The sequence below is a fragment of the Anser brachyrhynchus genome, assembly GCF_964034855.1.
Source record: "Anser brachyrhynchus genome assembly, chromosome: 2".
Taxonomy (NCBI): Eukaryota; Metazoa; Chordata; class Aves; order Anseriformes; family Anatidae; genus Anser; species Anser brachyrhynchus.
In genome coordinates this window covers 62,468,455-62,483,174 of record NC_137695.1, presented here as the reverse complement: position 1 = coordinate 62,483,174, position 14,720 = coordinate 62,468,455, and the positions used below count along the sequence as shown (strand labels likewise).

General features: G+C 40.0%; 1 protein-coding gene across 5 annotated transcripts in view; it reads left to right on the top strand.

Moving 5' to 3' along the window:
• Nucleotides 1-10,782: 10,782 nt before the first annotated feature.
• NEUROD6 (neuronal differentiation 6) overlaps nt 10,783-14,720 on the top strand; it is a 28,527-nt gene continuing 24,589 nt past the window's right edge. For 2 of the 5 annotated variants that reach the window (XM_080583003.1, XM_080583002.1), the window contains exons 1-2: nt 11,446-13,230; nt 13,595-13,688. The gene's annotated coding sequence lies outside the window, so the exon portion shown is untranslated. Of the gene's footprint in view, nt 11,402-11,445; nt 13,231-13,594; nt 13,689-14,720 lie in introns of those variants that run through there. The other 3 variants (XM_080583001.1, XM_080583000.1, XM_080583004.1) reach the window with 2 other exon arrangements.

Sequence of the window (14,720 nt, the reverse complement as noted above, 5' to 3'; positions counted from 1 at the left end):
AGTCTACAGCAAAGTCTAGATCCACACTGTTGGTGCTGCATCAATCCCCATATTCACTGTGCTGTTGAGAAGAGATGAGGGCTCTTGCTTGGATCAGACCAAATGTTCAGCTAGCTAACACCTTTTTCTCTGACATGGGTCAGCCACAGAGGCTTTTTCCCTTTTTGCGGAAGTCCCTCCACAAATGTAAGAGACTTCCATTTAGACAGGGCAACAGATGGCCCTGCCAAAAAAAAAAAAAAAAGTAAAAAAATAAAAACAGGATTTTTTTTTTCATGTGCACTGACATATGTTTGTCCATCCAGAATTCATTTGTCCTGTGATATAGGATTTTCCCTCAGTTGGCAGTAATGAATTCCCTTTATAAATTAATGTCAGAAGCATTTCATTTTTAATATTAAACAGACATTGAGCTCTTCAATCACTCCACAAAGAAGCGATACATGGAACTACAGGTGTGGTGTCCCAAAGCAACTTGAACATGGGAAAACAAAGTTTTGTATTTTAAGTTTCAAGCAGCGCTGAATTTTAGCTGAGAATTTGTGTGCCAAGTTTCAGTTTAAAGGGATTTTTTTTGGCTACAGTATAAACCCTGGAGAATAGGAAGCATTCTAGAGGAAGCATCAAATCACACTTAACTACTGTATGGCAGAGCAAGTGGCTGTGTTACAACACAATCATTCAATAAGATAATTTCTTATGTTAGCATTTTAATTAAAATAAAGAATACTTGCCTCCATCTTACACTCTATGAGTCTCTTTTCAAATTACACAAACAGACAAAATGTACAAAGCAGACAGAAAATAGGATCGCAAATCCTAGCAGACTTGAAGGCATGACTCAGAAGCTTTGTTAGAAATATGGCCAATAAAACCAGAGTTAATGATTCCATAAACATTTATTTCTAGGAAATATTAACAAAGGTCCCTAAAATGTTTCTGGGCAATAAATGATAAATAACACCTATTATTAATGTAATGGTAAAAAATGTCATTTACCACACATTTGCAGTACTCTAGTTAAATACATTATTAAACAGCATCCCAGTATGGATTAACACTGAACAGAAGCTCCAGATGTAGAGATGTTTCCCTGTGGTTTTATCAGCGGCAACACGCTTGTTGCTAGCCCAATCCTGATCCCAGTGTGGACAGGGCCTTTGGCTTGCTCTTTTTGTTTTTTTTTTTTTTTTTGGATGAATAATAACACTTGTGCAGACTTTGCACTGGGCTTGGTGCTTTGATCAAAGCACTTTCCAGTGGGCACAGAATTTGCATCAAATGTTTTCACCTAAGCTTGTAAATCACTGGGGTGAGACCTGTCAATCCAGCCTTGCATACCACTCTCTCCAGCCAAACAGTTGCACAGATTGTCGCCTACAGGTCTTGTACAGAGACAAAAACTGGTCTTCTGCCCATGCCAACAAATGGTTCAGGAGCCTTCCCTGCACCTCCTTCCCTCACCGACTTTTCCCAAGCAGTGTCTTTGCTTGGCCCAAAGGCAGCAGTGGGAGATTAGATGGTTACTGGGCAGCGTGTGGCAAGAGCCAGTAATGTACTCCAGCCTACTTCTGACAGTAGAAGCGGTCTTGAGGAGAGGCAGGGCCTTCTGTGGTGACCTTCTGATCTTCTCCACTAGCCACATAGCTCTGGGCTTAGAAATGGTGTCTTTTTTTTTGGGAAAGACAAGCAGCGTGGCACAGCCAGCACTAGCTAAAGATGTGGTCAAAGCCTCTTCTGCTCACTGCAGTTAAAGCTGATCTTCTCACTGGAGCCCAACCCAGATGTGTTTTATGGAAAGGTATGGCTTATAGTATCCTGGAGGATGGAGCAGGTCCATGAAGGCTTCTTTCACCCCTTGTAATCCTGCAGCCCCGAAATGCTTAACGCAGCAGCAGCCTTTCACTGGGGTAACAGCACTCCAAGTTGGTTGACATCTGCCTCCCTGCAAGGGGAATTTTCATCACTGATCTCTGCGTGGTGGAAGACGTGCTCTGGGTTATACGCGATCATGTCTCCCTCTAGTGACTAAATGTCTGTACTTTTGAAAGTCGTGACCCCAACTTTACAGATATTATTTTCAAAAGGACTGTAAATTACACACCTACCTATCTATCTGTAGATGAAGCGCTCTCTCTCTCTCTCTCTCTCTCTCTCTCTCTCTCCCTCTCTCCCCCGCCCCACCCCCTTTTTTTTTTCTTCCCACTCCTGAGTGTGCACCAAGGTACAAATTGGATTTATCTTAATATTACCCATTTATTAATAGTGTAATAGGACCTCTCAGCATGCTTCGTGTCTCCGTTATATTGGGCTTTAAAACAAAAAAGGCAGCATCTGACCAGGAAGAATGATAGATCTTGATTAAACAGTCAAGCTATTTACTTTGTACTGGCAGCTAATCTTTGCCCAAACATTTAAATCCAGACAGTGATTAACAGCAACTCTACTAAAGCTATCACTTGTGCTTAATACAGATATGAGAATCCCTCTTTCTTATTTGGCAAGCCAGAAGAAATCTATTTATCATCACCAACAAAACTGTGGTTCAACTTGTTTTTAAGAGACATAGAAAAACATGGAAAATAATGTTCAGAGATTCATTGACTGAAGAAAAGAGTGAAGAGACAATGATCAGAGAAAAAGCTGGAGGCTCACAATAAAGCCTGCCACACTGTTTTTTCTCTGGCTTAGCCCAAAGGCAATAACTCACTTCACATTGGTAATAAAGAGCAACAACACACAAAGCATTGGACAGGAAGGATACCCGGAGATTTAGAAAAACAGAATCTTTTTATCTTTAGTCCTAGCAATATGAGGCATAGTACAAATCCTGGTACTTATCAATAAATGGAAACAGAACATCAGACCATAACACTAACCAAAAAATAGTGTCATGGCACATACTAAGGAAAAGCACTAAGAAGTAAGGAAAGGCAACACAAAAATCCCATGTGAAGTAATGTCACATTCCTCAAACAGGGACAGAAGGAAACAAGGAAGAACAATGACAATATACCTGAGCTGTATAAAAAGAGAAACATTACAAAACATTTTTTTTTAAACTGCTGGAAGATGCTAAAAAAAAGCAGCACAGGACAAAGTCAGCTTCAGACTCACTTTTCCACACATTTTAAAGCAATTATTATTGTAATAAATAGAATTGAAAAAGGATGTGAAAATAATAGCTTTATATATGTTTTCTTTATTGAGTGTGTACCCCAGCACATAAAATCAATTTTATTTTCCACCTGGCATCACTTTTTTTCTCATTTGTGGTGGCACTGAGCTTGTCTAACTCCATATGTAACTTGTGGGTACACTGAGAGTTCAACAATTTCAGTATTTCTCCTGACTTGGGAACCAGGACCTGGTTTTGCAACTGCCAATATGTTTGGCCTCAAAACTTTATAGGGTCTCATGAAGTGGGAGCAAGGAACATCTCTACCATCTCTTATTATGTTCTGAGTTTCATGTTATCCCACTAGATACCCTAGATATTTCAGAGGGGAAAAAAAAAAAAAGTATTTTAAAATCTATAGAAACTGAAAAAATTTGGAAGTAGGAATGGTACCAAGGGCTAGATGTCAAGTCTATAGTGTTCCTCAAACTATTCCTACCTAACTGCAAAACACAATATTCTACCAGTATTTTATATGGTCTGAAAGTTCTTTTTAAAATAGTAATAACAATTGCAATAGGACTACAAAGCTAGAGAATCCCTTGAAACTTTCGTTAAAAACTCACTGTGCACCTAGTCTGTTTTCAAGGATGGCTTTGTTTTTCTTGCTTAGTCAGCTCTAGTTCAGCTTCTTCTCAAAGGCCTAGTCTGGTTCTGCTGCAAAGGACTCTAATTAAACACAAGTGCATGTCCCTCATCTCAGGACACTTCCTAGCCTCTTTTAGCTACAGTGTAAAAATATGAAATAATAGACTGTTTTTGTTGTTATTGCTGTTTTCTAAAAGAAACCATTTTGCATAATATTCCCCTTTTCATCACCTATATCCCCCTGTTCACTTCCACAGATTCAAATCACTAGCTATATTAACAGCATCTCCATACCAGAAAAGTCTGGAAAAAGTAAAGAAATACAAATCTTGCAAATATTACAAGCAACCATCCCTATAGTCAAAGCCCAAATGGTATTCCAGTGCCCCTCACGAACAAAGCAGACAGCTCCACCAGTTACATGTCTTAAACCTATAGGTGGCACTAGCTATGTTCGTAACAGCCCATGATTTCATTTATTTTTGCGGACCTTGACTACAGCTTCTTGTCTCATTTCTCCCTTGCTGTCAGTAGAGGTGTTAATCACAGACTTTAAATACATTCAGAAACACTTTCAGCCACACTACTAATGCATTTAGAAAGCAGAAACAAACTCTCCCCATGTCTGCCAGTTCACACACCTCTACCACCTGGGCATATGACAATGTTCTCTGGATGTCCTCAAATATTAAGACCAAGTAGTGGCAAATATCAGTCTGAATCATACGTCTCAGGATTAGTCTCTTAAAACGTTAGGGGATATTTAACATTATTCTCCCAGACCTGTGTCTGGTGAAGAGACAAAGCAAACCCACCAGGCTCCCAAGGAAAGCAGCATCAACCCACAGTTCACAGTTCACATAAAATTTGACAGTGCGACATTTACTATTTTTTGAGCCAAAGATCTTTCTAGATTATAACCACTAAGCTACGCAGCAAATGTTTTTCCTGTCACATGAGAAATTTCTGAATTTTGGCAAAGAGCCCAAAACCTGAAAAATAATGCTGTTCAAAAAGACAAATGAATAGAAGTCACTAAGATTAAATCGTTAAAATAGTTCATGTATGTATTTTTCTTTTTTTTTTCTTATTCTTATTCTTATTAACTCTTTAAATTATAAATTAACTAAAATACTGTAATGAAAACATTGGCTTGAATTATAAAAGAGTAAACTGTTCTTGAAAATTATAAAAGGGAACATTTCAAGAAGACACCCACCCCCTGCACGAAATGTTTCAGATTCATTCAGAACAAGCAAAGCTGATCCTTTCTTACAAGCAGGTTTTACTGTTGTTTCAATGAACCTGAATTTTCCAAAAGAGGAAACAAATAGTTAAAATAAAAAAGGTTCAGACATACTCATTGAGTGTCCTTTTTCTCTTCCTTGCAGTCTGCTAAGTTTTACCCTCCTGTTGTCTTTCATTTTGTGCTTTATTTTATTTTATTTTATTTTATTATTTTTTTTCTCTAATTCTGAGAGCCAAAATGTTGGAGAAGAGATGTATTAGATTTTTTGCCCAAACTCTGGTGTTTGACCTTAGCCTTTACAAACAGATATTACCCTCACACCCTGCTCCATCCAGAGAGAGCTACAAGGAAGACTTTACTCCAGAGACAAACAAAACTTTTCCAAACAGCCCAGGAATTTCCTCAGCTTGCTCTGTCTTCAGCTGTGTGCCCAGAGCATGAGAAGAAGCAGAGAAAAGATGGATCAAAAATATATTGAGGGAAGGACTAATTTCACCATACTTCAACCATCTAAAATGGAGATGTCTATTTGAAACCACCCATTTAGGATCTGTCAGCACTCAGTGGAGAGTGCTGATTCACCTCAGCCTGAAGCAGCTCCTTGTGGGATGAGTTGCCCTCCAGAAATGTCTCTTGGGTGCCTACCAAAGGAGCCTGCAGAACTCGCTTATACTCAGCACATCGCATTATGCCGGCATAGTTAACTTGAGGGCAAAGACCCCATGCACATACCCTGAGTGCAAATGCTGCTTTTGGGAACAGAGTGTATAGGGGCGGATGTTTGCCTCCTTCCCCTCCTGGTCTCCCTAGCTGGTTGCCATCTGTATCACAAGGCTTTTAAACCTCAGGCCATCTTCGTGCCATTGTTTGGGTGGCTTGTTAGATGCTGTGCTATCCTGCTCTTCACTTTTCCCCTTAGCCCCCAGGGAAAATACAAATATTATGTACTACAATTACTGGTCTTTTCGTTACAAAAACAGGCCAAGAAACATTCAGAATATAAAACACTGCATATACCCTAATATAGAGGCTAAAGAATTATAATTCATTCTTGTTGTAACATTCTTTTAGTCCACTTTCCAATTGTTTTATTTAAATGATTAGTTATTGTGCAACTTAATTAAAAAACAACAACAAACAAACAAAAAAACCCACAACTGTTTTAACACTTCAGCTCTGTTAAACTACATTTTACACAAGAATTAGTGTGAATTTTACTGCTATATTTTCCTAACTTATTAAAAGGGCTGTACTTTACAAATAAAACTGCAGGATGGATTTATTATTTACAGTCCTAGTCCTAGCCTTCGTATCTACTTAATATGTGTAAAGTGTTTAGTTTTCCAATGTAGTCCAGCTGCATCACTGGAATCAAACTTGTAATTGCCTCTTTGGGATTTAAAACCATTACAGTTGTGCTTTTATGTTCTCTTTTGTTTTGCTTGAATCACTTTTTCAGGTCTATGAAGTACAGCTGGCACAATAAAAGTTTGATCAATGCATAACCAATGCAGTGTATATTTCTTCCAGATATATAAAACCCAGGTGAAAAATGTTAATCTATGAAAATTATCTTTGTCAGCTACTTATTCTTGGAATTTAAATCGGTTTCAATCTTGAGGTATATGGTTTGGCCTGGGGTTTTCCAGTCTGGGTTTTTCAACAGTTTCTTGTAATGTGTGCATTTGACATATTAAAATGAATGATCGCCTGATGTAAAGTTTCAATTACCAGGGCAGATTTTTTTTCTCATACTGTGATACTTGAATAAAATTATCCTGGAACCACAGAAGTTAGCACTGGAAAAAGTCTGCACAAGCAGCCTTTATTTCCTTAGCAATTTTGGATCCTCTCACGCATCATTGACATTGACGCTATTGATCATCTACTCAAATCCTTTAGGCCTCGAAGTCATGCTCTGGGCATACAGGAAATAACCAAAGCTCTGCCAAGAAACTGAAAAATTAAACCATTCAGTGTTGGCAACACAAGCTGGTCTTCAAGTTCTGGAGTACATTAACCTGGTAGACAATTAATTCTCGTTCCCTCACACTGATTTTAGTGGCTTTCTCCATGTAAAGCCTGACTCTTCTGGAATTACTGATGGAGAAAGGTATTCTTCAGCAAGAGCCAGGATTTCAGACTCTGGTCTTTAACATTATTACATAATACTCTCTCTAAAGTCAAATGTAAAATAAAGTATAAAACAGGGAAAATACCAGTGTACGCCTTTTTGATGGTAGGTTTTCTAGATAACAGTGTATAAAAACATAGTAGGTGTATTAACATAAAACTGTAGTGCCAGTTTAAAGGTGGCGTTGCCAGATCTCATGGTTTCAGCAAGTTTCACAATATTTGATGTTTGTCTCTGAACGCTCAGTTTCAGGAATTAAATGATTACATTAGACTCAGGAGCAAGACCACAAATAAAATGGACCAGATTTGTAAATAAATTTTAAAGCCAACTTCACAGTAAGAACACTGTTAGCAATTTAGACCCCAAACTCCCCCATTCTGTTCATGACATACATAGTACATAACAAAGCCCTGTATGGTTTCTGAACATTGATTGACCTTGTTCTCAGGCACGATAAGGTGTGTAAACTGTCCATACACCCCAGCAGAACGTCTCTCTCAGCCACAGCAATATTTTAAGGAATAAACTCAATCTATAAAGGCATCACAGCTTGAGTGGTAATCAAGTCTGTACTTCCTACACTGTCTACACAGTAGGTCTGGTCTAGCTACACATGCAAGACAATTGCTTTGTGGAGGCATGCATAAGGCCAGAGTCCCTAGCCTAGCCAAGAAGGTTCTCCTAGACTCTCTTCAGATAAGTATTATGATCCCATCTATATGAACAGAACTTACATCAAAACATAAATGTGGCTTGGCTGAACATGTGAAGGGAAACAGCTGTTTCTACAGTGGATGTGACTAAAGTCTGATTGCGATGGAGACACTCATACCTTCAAGAGCAATAGTGATGTTTCTGGACAATATTCACATTTCTTCTTCCTGTCTAAACCAAACTAATTCTAAGATTCAGGTTTCTGGAGCTTATATTCATCTTCATAAATTCAAGGCTTGCTTTCTGTATGTTGCAATAAATACTTAAAATCCATAGGAATGCCAAGCCTTCCTCATTTTATCTTTCGCCATACAATGAAGATATTTTGCATACACAAACACAGTTGTATAAATTTTCAATTAATACTCACTAGAATGATTTTGCTGTTCTTTTGCACCCTGCTGTCATAAATGGGTGTAACAAGAAAAGATTCACAAGTGCAGTATGTGCTATCTATTTTCAGAAACAAAGAATATGCACAAGATAATCAAGATTATCATTCAAGGGAAGATATTATTTACTAATGTCACAAACCTAATAGAAAAGACCCAGACATATTCTGGGATGTTCACTTTAAATTTATATTAAATAGATGGCTTTTTATCTACTGTCCAACAGACACGTATGATGTTTCTTCTATACTAGATAACTCTCTTAGATTGTCCCTCAAATTAAGACTCTCACTGTATTTGGTCAGGAAGACCTGACCCTACAACAGATATCTACAAGAAAACAGCCATGCCATCAGAATAAGGTTCCAAGGAAGCTTTTTCTTTTTCCGTTTATTCACCACATAGCTATCACCTACCTCCCCATTCATGTGTTGTTCTCCCGCCTTTTCTGCTCATTTCCCATCTGCTCCTTGGGAAGCCACTAGTAGCAACTTTTCTAAAATATGTTAGTGATTGAAGAATTTACTCTGGCATGATTTGGTAGATCTCACGAAGCTTTCCAAAAACATCTAATTTCTTTATTTTTAACTGATTTCAGACACATGTAGTTACAGAAGATCATGTTCTGACAACCTTCTCCAGACAGCTAGGATAAGCACGGCTACTCCCACTCTCCACTGACCGTATACAGAGCTCAGATCTGGCAACTGTAAACAGCAAGTGCCCTGGATTGCTTCTCTCTTTCTAGGACTTAAGCCATAATATCTCACCTGAAAACAGTCTTCAGATATATTTGAAAATCTATTGTGGGGATTTCTTGCACTGTTTTCTATCTGGATAAAGTTAAAAAAAAAAAACAACAAAAACAACAATGGCAACAACAACAAAACAACAACAATAAACAAACAAACACGTCTTCAAAACAACAACAACAACAACAAACTCTCCTTTATTGAAAGTCAGTGGGTCACAGGCTCCTATTTTCCTGCCAGTTTTGAAAACTGAATTTGGGATTTAGGAAGTACAGGTCCTTGCTATGAATTCTTCTGTGTAAGACCTTTCTCAAGAAGAGGTCTCTAGCACCCTCTCAAGAAACACCTTTTCCCACTCCTTCTCTGTCAAAAATTACAGCCTCTCTACTGTGATAATGTTTTTGTGATTATGCTCAAGACCACCTTTTTTTTCTTTTCTCAAAAACAAAGAAAACCCCACCACCCTAGATTATTTCACAGAAATGAAAAAATGGCAGTTCTAGTGTGAAGAACTGGTGCTAAGATAGAAAGGGAATTTCCTAAAATGATTTTGCATCCAAATATTTTATAAAGTAGCATTTAAATCTAAAGTATTTATACCCTTGTAGGGTCAAAGTCTAGCAAAGTGGTCTTCTCCCATCCTCTGTCCCCATACCATCATCTCATCCCAGCATGGAAGTATGTGAGATAAAGAATCAAATGCTGTTGTAACTCTGACATGTCTCATTGTCTTTATAAAAATATCCATACTGCAGCTAGCTTTTGCCATCATAATGAGACTTGGTTTTTCAAGTTTTAGGTCAAATCAAGCATTTCCAAAACAGCTCCCTATTTTCAACTGTAGAGATTATTATCTGAAAAAAAAGCTTCAGCAACGGATCTGCAGGCACTGCTGTCGTAATTTGGATGGTGTGAGGTGTCTGTGAAGCTTAGTCCATCCTTATAATGCAACATTCAGGTAGGGTAGCTGCACTACATTCAAATTGTGCTTATTTAAAGCAAAGCAAGTTATTTTTCTTCCACAGCACAGTAACGTTTCACTGTGAACATTTGCAGCCACTACAGGTGTACACATAGGAGGCAGAGTAACAGAAGACTTGTTAATTTATTTTACTGGTGGGATATAATGGTTCCTCAGCACCTCTCATCTTCTCTCCTAGAAGAAGGAGGCAAGAGGAAAACAGTGTACTGTGTGTCTTTCAAATTTGTGCTTTCTGCCATATTTGTACAAAGACCTACCACATCATTTGTAATGCTGCCCTCTCCAGAACTGCTGCTTCCCTCATGTAATATAAGCAACAAGATGTACCAAGCAAGAAGGATAATACACATTCATCCATATTTGGTGTCACATCTCTTGGCTCTCATGAGACATGCCACAATAGCAGGTTCTGGAGGATGAAAGTCAACTGCTTAACTATCAAAAAATGCCATGTGGAGGTTCATGTTCAACACAGCCTTCCATCTAAACTGCCACAAAGCATTCCCCACCCACAGTCATCATCAAAAAGGAGAAGACAGTTCAGCCTCCAGTCTCATTCAGACCTAAACATCTACCCTGAAGTAACCACAAAAGATGAACTTTAAAGCCAATGGTAACCATAATTACTTCATCGATTGGCCAGCTCCTCCACTAACCAGGAACTCAGCTCCCACAGGGTGCCAAGCCACCACCAGCTGGTTCTCCAAAACCCTTTTTGCCAAGCTTATGGTATGACTTGGATGAAGTTGGAAACCTTGCATTAGAAAGCCTCTTTATTGCACTACCAGTATTTCTGGCAATATTTCTTATCCCCTGCACATACCACCCCTGAATGGGAGGTGCTGCTCTGGCAAGCTCAGCCGCAGCAGGTGCATTAAGACACATGCTGGAGTGACCCAGAGAGAAAGCGTGCTTCCAGCCTGTGCTCCTTGAAATGACACCCCTGTATCCCTCTTTTTCCATGGCCTCTCCTTCACCCACCAGCCACATCTCGTTGGTAGATGACAGATCAGGAGGGAAACCACAATACTGTACTGCATATGCATGAGAATGAGAGCTAATTTATGAGAGAATGAGAGGTGGAAGTTGGTTGTGTAAGACCTGCACCAAACGCATGAGCCTTGGCTACTTGCACTCTTCTCTGTGAGCCTGTCTGCATTCAAACGCCTTCCTTCTCTCATGAAATATTGTGGTGTTTGGTGCTGTGGTTAAAAAGAAATTTTTTGGGGTTTCCCCTTCGCTGGAAGTCCCCTGGTTAAGGCTGTTGTTGCTGGGGAAGTCTCTGCAGCCTTTCCTCTGGTCAAGGGCTGAACCCTGTAGTCTCAATCTTTAATTAACTTTCCTCTGACCCCTCTGCAACACTGGCTGCTGGAAGGCTTCTCCCTGGGGTGAGGAAGACACCTGCTTGCGTAAGTAAGATATTTTGATGAATCTCTTTACATGCGCTCAGGCCAAGTGAGCTGCCAGGACCTGCAGAGTGCTCTCTCTCATTTTCAAGGTAATGAGGTTTTCTGCAAAGTGGCCACCATTTAAGGTCATTTCATCTTTTTCCCTTTTGCCTCACCGGCATTGGCTTGGTTCAAGCTATTCCCAGCCACAAAGATTTCACACAAGACAGAAGAAAATGAGAACGGCTGTTTTAGTAAGGCTTTTCACAGGCAAACCCCTTGCTCTCTGCAGACCAGCGAAGTACCCACACGCACGAGCTGGTGCCCCTGTTAAAGTGACATCAGCTGTCTTGTCATCACCGAGCACAGACATGAAGCCTTCAAGAAATCAGTGAAGCTTGGTAACATTATTACTTCAGTTCGGTTTGAGCTGGAAACTCCTCCTTTGTCTGGAGCAAGTATTGCTTTCTGAATGCAAAGACGCAGTAAAAAGAATTATTATAAAAGGTGAGGCAGCTTTCTACAGAGCACCCACCACAGAGATGGACTCCCTAGGTCTCTCCACTGTCAGCAGTGGGAAACAGGTGCCTCAAGAAACGTTGGACAATGAGGATATAGTTCTGCAATTACAGAAAGCTGGGTGGCTGAATACACACTGGTAGTGTCATCTACCAATCGTGTTTATGGGAATTACAATTATATGCTCTCTTCCCTCTTCTTAGTGGTTTTTTTGTGCTTGCTGCTAGCAATTTCATTCACGATTTCTGCATAGCAGCCTGAGTTTTCATGATTGAAGCAGTTGCACTAATATTAGCAATTCCCTGGAGCCTGAGGCTTCACCTTGATAACTATATTTTTTAACTGAATGTTTTGCATTTCACCTGGGTGACTACCACATCAGCCTAATACTGTCCAATAGGGGTTTCCTCTGTTAGAAAGGAAATTTTCTTCCACCTTACAGTCTCTAGTCATAGGAGGATTTCCTGATTTCTTCCTCCAGACAGGAAGTTGTATTAATTTGCTAAGCTTTCCAGCGCTGGGCCGTGTAATGGGCAACACCTTCACAGATGGAGTCCTGCTCACAGATACCTGTCAGGGGAAAACCTCATAAGGTATGCTGAAGTCGCTCAGTGACTGTCTGAGCAAACGGTCTGGCTTCTCTTCAGTCAGCTGGGCTTGTTGTGTGTGGGACAACATGGCATGCAAACCATTAGTCATTTGTGCATCAGACACCCAACCCTCTGAAATCTTCACAATTCTCCAGGCAAAATTTCCTCTTTGCTTTCTGCAGTTACTTTGGCGGTAATACTGTATCTACCTGCCTTGCTTTTCATAAGTGACCTCAAAAAGAATGTCGTTTTCACCCACATTCGGGTAGTTGTTTCCTCCGTGTCAGGCAAGATCAGCTGCTGCCTCCCTTTCTAGGTCCAACATGCACACCCGAAGGTTCCTTGCAGCAATAGCCCTGCCACGTGGAACAAACCCATTATTTTCTGCTTTAACGTGGGATGATCAGCACACTAATGCTGAAGTGGGAGAATGTGTTTCCATTTCCAGCACATATTTTGGATAGTGCTATATGAAGGGAATATTTTTCTGGCTCTGGCCACAGCTTCTTTGCAACGCAACTTGCTGCACTTTCCTTAATTCACTTCATTTTTATATTTTTTTTTCTGGAGTTATTCTTGTACAGACCCTCTTGACACAATCTCTTCATTCAAAAGATTATGTCATCACTTTCTGTTTCTTTCCTGGTAAGCGCTGCTGTGGCACGTCTGCTTCTTTACTTCTTCCTCCCCTTTTGCAACATGCTGTTCAACACAACTGCAGTCAAGAAACTGGTCCTCAAGGTATTTTTCTTCTGGTCTTGCATTGTGCTTTCAAGGTATACCTGCACAGCTTAAAATGCTGCACTGAAGTCTTCCTGGTCAGGAAGATGCTAAAAATTTGTCAGTGTCATCGGGGAGCCTGTGATCTGTTTCATTGGTAACTGTACAGTATCTATGTGCTGATTAAGCTCCCGATATCCAGGAACAACATCAATAGTATAATTTTTCCATCTGAACATCATTTTGCTGTTTTGAAATCTCTGATCTCTCAGTCCTTGCACTGTGGAGCTTCTTGCAGTAGTGCTATTTCAACTGTTGCTTGCAAAGCACTTCCTTGTGGTGGGACTTTCCTTGTTTTCATAAACTGTTTTATTTCTTTCTTAAGGCAGCAGTGTCCTTCAGGTTCCAGATTGCTGCCCCTTCCCAGCTGTTATGGAGGCCCTGTGACTTCTGCTGATGTCAGTAGCCAATATTAATAGGTAAGTAGTCGCCCAACACATTGTTTCCAGTTTGTTGGGGGAGGTTGTTTTACAGCACTCACTTTTTTTCATGATGCCTCTTGACTAAAGTCCTTAATTTGCTAAGCAGTGATTTACATTCTGCTGTGATCCAGGTTTAGTTTATGCTTCCTGAATTTTGGCTGAGTGGCAGCGGTATTCCCTCTTGTCTCGGTTGCATACCCATAAGTTGTCATGTATGTTTTCACCTCCTGTCAACGTTCATGCTTCATGCACCCTTTTTCCAGGAAATCTCATGTGCTGATAACAGGCCAGCAGGTGTTTCCTACCAAATGTTTTGGCTGCTTGTCTCCCCTTCCAGCCTCACCTGCCTCACCCAGGACAGGCAGGTTGCATTCAGAATATGCTGCAAAGTCCTGATAAATAATATCCTATAGCAAAGGACAGCATAGGCTGTCATTTTCTATCTTGTTGTACTCATTTTAGAGGTTCGGCCACCTTTAAATCACACTCTTTAGTCAGATTGTTAGACACTGAAATTCGTTTACCTCTTTGTCCCCTGCTTATGAAAGCAGATGCTGAAATACCTGAACTGTTGATACCACAGCCTTGGGAAGTGACTTATTTTTGCTCTTTCCAGGATAAAGCCTATGCCTGCAAGCAATAAATAAATAAAAATCTTAGTTGTTAGAAAAATCCCTTTTTATTTGCCTCTGCTGTGAAATGGATTGCACAGACACCAAGTTTTTATCAAGTGAAACCATTTTCTTTATCGGAACTGATTTACTGTTGTGTTAGCCACACAGAAACTGAGCTTATGACCTTTCACTTTGTGCCTGTATTCAATCTGAATTTCTCCAATACTTGGGGTGGAAGGTCTCCGTATTTTGCTAGTCTTACTGATGCAGGCAATGTCAGAGTCCAAATGGAAGCTGGCTTTTGCCCATCTTCTGTCTCACAGATACAGATTACTTTTCCCCCAGTATCAGTTTTGAATGTCACAGGTTTTTCCTTTGGCCCCATGTTGCTAATTAGACCGAGGAAGCTAGCTGC